The following is a 5,000-nucleotide window of genomic DNA, read 5'->3' as shown; positions in this document are numbered from 1 at the left end:
ACCTCCGTTCATCTTCAGACACAAATGAAGATATTTTAGTGTAAATCTGATGCTCTGAAAGGCCTCCATTGGCTCAACTTTACACTCTCAAGACCCTTAAAAGACACTAAAGACTAAAGTTACAAAGTCCATCTCACTACAGCGGCTCTACAATAACTTTATGAAGACGAGAATAGTTTTTGTGCGCAAAAAAACCCTAAATAACGACTTATATAGTGATGATGATTTCAAAACACGGCCTCATGAAGCTTCGAAGCGTTATGAATCAGTAAGTCGATTCAGCGGTTCAGAGCGGTATGAATCAGTGAGTCGATTCAGCGGTTCAGCAGTTCAGAGCGTTATGAATCAGTGAGTCGATTCAGCGGTTCAGAGCGTTATGAATCAGTGAGTCGATTCAGCGGTTCAGAGCGTTATGAATCAGTGAGTCGATTCAGCGGTTTAGAGCGTTTTGAATTAGTGAGTCGATTCAGCGGTTCAGAGCGTTATGAATCAGTGAGTCGATTCAGCAATTTGGATCGCCAAATTTCAGCAGTTTGGCGGTTTGACACGTGATCCGAATCATGATTCGACTCACTGATTCATAACGCTCTGAACCCCTGAATCGACTCACTGATTCATAACGCTCTGAACCCCTGAATCGACTCACTGATTCATAACGCTCTGAACTGCTGAATCGACTCACTGATTCATAACGCTCTGAACCGCTGAATCGACTCACTGATTCATAACGCTCTGAACCGCTGAATCGACTCACTGATTCATAACGCTCTGAACCGCTGAATCGACTCACTGACTCATAACGCTTCGAAGCTTCATGATGCCTTGTTTTGAAATCGTCATCACTATACAAGTTGTTATTTAGGGTTTTTTTGCGCACAGAAACTATTCTCGTCTTCATAAAGTTATTGTAGAGCCGCTGTAGTGAGATGGACTTTGTAACTTTAGTCTTTAGTGTCTTTTAAGGGTCTTGAGAGTGTAAAGTTGAGCCAATGGAGGCCTTTCAGAGCATCAGATTTACACTAAAATATCTTCATTTGTGTCTGAAGATGAACGGAGGTCTGACGGGTGTCCAACCACATGAGGCTCAGTCATTAATCACACAATTTACAGTTTTGGGTGAACTAACCCTTTAATTCACTGAAGGCTACGATCGCTATAAAGTTTAATAAATTAATTCACAATATGTACACACACACATTCGTTATTTTATGCCTGAAATTATTTTACAACATTTTTTATAGATACACCTCGGACAAATACAGAAGTCCGGATCCTCGGTGACCTCATAGCCGACTACGGCCACTATTAGCAGAGCTGGACATTAAGCCGGTTCACACGCCTGTCCTTCAGATATGTACATCTGTCATTCACTTGTCCGAGTAAAAAATGTGCTTTTTTTTGTAAATATAATCTATACTGAAGCAATATTCTCTCCAGTGTTCAATCAGCTTTGACATATTTGAATTTGCATATTTGTGATATTTTTACCTTTTTATAAAGGGCATTTTTCCATAATCTTATTAAATATAGGCTATGCTTCAGCTTTCCTTTTATATTCTTAAATTTGATCTATAAATTAAATTAGAATAAGACACTATAGGCTGTTACCAATCAAATTAAATCATTTACACTGAACAATTACAACTGCATTAAATAATGTTATGAGATTTTTATAAATATTTTTGAATATACAAATAAGAAATGTTGGAAAGATGAAACTAAACCACCAGTAGGTGGCAGCATGTGACCGTCTGAATGAGTGAGTCATTGAGTCGATTCGTTCAAATGCTGATTCATTACGGAATTTGGCGGTCATTGAATCTTTGATTCAAACGATTCATTCAAACGCTGAATCATTCAGTAACACACACTGATGCTGTGAGACGGGTTATGGTTCTTCACTTACACTCACTGATGCAGAATCATTATTACACTTTGGTGATTCCCTAGTTATTTTTTCTTGTGACATTTTACTCAGGATACTTGTCCGGTCGGGCAAGTAAAATTATTTTTCACTTGCCCCTTCAAAAAATCCCCTTGTCCCGGACAAGCGTTAATGTCGAGCCCTGGTTACAGTGGTGTAGGCAGCCTATAGTTTCCCTCAACACTTCACTTTCCATGGTCGGAGTGGAGCTCTTCAGTCTGGTTCAGCTAGTTTCGCCACAGAGCCTTTACTCTACACCTGATGTTGCGCTTGGATAAAGTGACTGCCTGGCGCTCGTTATCACTTCAATAGAGCGAAAAGCGCCGAACAAGTTTGTCAGCGCTGTGTGTGAGACGATCCAGCTGTTCTCGCAAGAGCCCTGCATTTCTGCCCCAACTTTTTTACGCCCCTAGAGCTGATGAATCAAATGCTCATATCGGTTGCTTTCATTGACATGAACTCCGTTAAATGTGCATATAGCACGGGAATTGAAGATCGGATTTATATTAATTTCGCGGAGAGGTAGGTAAGACAACCAGCATGTTTTTTTATTTGTATTATTTGTTTAGATTGTGTAGCCCGTTTCGTTGCGATCTGCCTGCCTCATCTTGTCAAAAATGCCTTTTTGCTGTGATGGTGGTGATTGAGGCTAAACGTTTAAACCATGCTTTAAGTGTTTATATGGATTTAATAAGCAAGACTAGTCAAGTGTAGATTTGAGAGGCTAAAGCGTCGGGTTAACTCACTGTCAGCCGCTGGCCTTGGTCATCACTTTAAATAACAAAAACTTTAATTTAACAAACAACAAAATGCTTCAAACATTTTTCTTAATTAACTTAACAAAAAAAACGAAACGAAATATAGCCCAGTGTTTCCCCTAGAATTTTTTCCAGCAGCGGTGCTGTTATCAAGCCGCTCGTCGGGGGGTCCGGGGCCATGCACCTCCGGAATAAAACAAATAAAAATAACCCCTTAAACCATGATTTCTGACAAGTTTTGTGGATAGAAATAGACAAATTAAGCTTTTTATTACTTTAAAAGCTTATAGCCTATTTTACTTCAATAACCTGCAGGGACGTGCAGAAAGTTCCTAAGGGGCAACGGCTCAAATGTAAGAAAGGGGCAACATGTAAAAAATTTTTTTAAAAAAAGTGTTTGGATACTATTTTAAGTTTTTGCAAAAAGTCTCATGCTTATCAAGCCTGCATTTATTTAATCAAAAATACCGAAAAAAAACAATAGCCTAATATTGTGAAATATTATTACATGATTTTTTTTTTTTACCTTTTAATTAATCAAATATATATATATATATATAATAAAAAGGTTAAAAAAAATAAAACATTTTAAGAGCGTCACATATCATACAAGAGCTGCAAGTAATTCTCTCTTTGCCTTTTGTTGTTTGATTCACATTAATGGCTCAATCGTCAGCAGGTTTATTCGATGCTGCCCCTTTAAGACGCAGATCTAATATCATTCTCCCATTAATTTCTCCCAACTATTTACGCCCATTTGAGCTAAACTGTGTTTAAGTGAATACTCTCCAAGCCTGTCATTTTGAGATATATGCTATTTTGTTGTGTATTTGATGGTTTAGTTGCGCAAACGAAGCATATGTGCAAGTCGGTCCGTTTTGCAGCGTGCGTACACACACACACACACACACACACACACACACACACACACACACACACACACACACACCCGCCTTGAACTTGGAAACAGCGTCTATTGCGCGGATTATTGTGCTTTTCATTTAATCAAAGAGGTTCTGCAATTTAGCCAAAGTGGAGAGTGCATTTGACAACAATCACAGATTGTGCTGAATCTGACGTTTGGGGAGAAATGACACGCGCACTATGAAGGGAAGGAAGCTGTGCTAGACGTTGCCCAAGCATAGTTTTACCTCAAATCTTCTTTTTATAATACTTGGAAGCGAAAATAAAATAAGATTAATATCACAGCCCTGTAATATTGTGTAAGTGTAAGCAGACTACATTTTTGTTTAGTTCTCTGGCCATCGTCAATCTCTCTCTCTCTCTCTCCTTTACAGTGTGTAAGTGAATGTGATATTATTGATCATGTGAAGATTTTGCAGTGGCGCTGAAAATCCAGCGGCGGCCTCACTTTAAAAGGTTAGTTCAGCCAAAAATGTAAATTGTGTGATTAATGACTGAGCCTCATGTGGTTGGACACCCGTCAGACCTCCGTTCATCTTCAGACACAAATGAAGATATTTTAGTGTAAATCTGATGCTCTGAAAGGCCTCCATTGGCTCAACTTTACACTCTCAAGACCCTTAAAAGACACTAAAGACTAAAGTTACAAAGTCCATCTCACTACAGCGGCTCTACAATAACTTTATGAAGACCAGAATAGTTTCTGTGCGCAAAAAACCCTAAATAACGACTTATATAGAGATGACGATTTCAAAACACGGCCTCATGAAGCTTCAGAGCGTTATGAGTCAGTGAGTCGATTCAGCAGTTCAGAGCGTTATGAATCAGTGAGTCGATTCAGCGGTTCAGAGCGTTATGAATCAGTGAGTCGATTCAGCGGTTTGAATTGCCAAAGTCACTTGATTTCAGCAGTTTGGTGGTTTGACACACGATCCGAATCATGAATCGACTCACTGATTCATAGCGCTCTGAACCGCTGAATCGACTCACTGATTCATAGCTCTCTGAACCGCTGAATCGACTCACTGATTCATAACGCTCTGAACCGCTGAATCGACTCACTGATTCATAACGCTCTGAACCGCTGAATCGACTCACTGATTCATAACGCTCTGAAGCTTCATGAGGCCGTGTTTTGAAATCGTCATCACTATATAAGTCGTTATTTAGGGTTTTTTTGCGCACAGAAACTATTCTCGTCTTCATAAAGTTATTGTAGAGCCGCTGTAGTGAGATGGACTTTGTAACTTTAGTCTTTAGTGTCTTTTAAGGGTCTTGAGAGTGTAAAGTTGAGCCAATGGAGGCCTTTCAGAGCATCAGATTTACACTAAAATATCTTCATTTGTGTCTGAAGATGAACGGAGGTCTGACGGGTGTCCAACCACATGAGGCTC

General features: G+C 39.4%; 1 protein-coding gene across 6 annotated transcripts in view; it reads right to left on the bottom strand.

The window, feature by feature from the left end:
- Positions 1-5,000, bottom strand: part of tmc6b (transmembrane channel-like 6b) — a 58,837-nt gene that overhangs the window by 8,077 nt on the left and 45,760 nt on the right. The gene's annotated exons all lie outside the window — the stretch shown is intronic.

This window comes from Gobio gobio (genome assembly GCF_949357685.1).
Source record: "Gobio gobio genome assembly, chromosome: 19".
In the NCBI taxonomy this organism is placed as follows: Eukaryota; Metazoa; Chordata; class Actinopteri; order Cypriniformes; family Gobionidae; genus Gobio; species Gobio gobio.
This window is presented reverse-complemented; position numbering and strand designations above follow the sequence as displayed.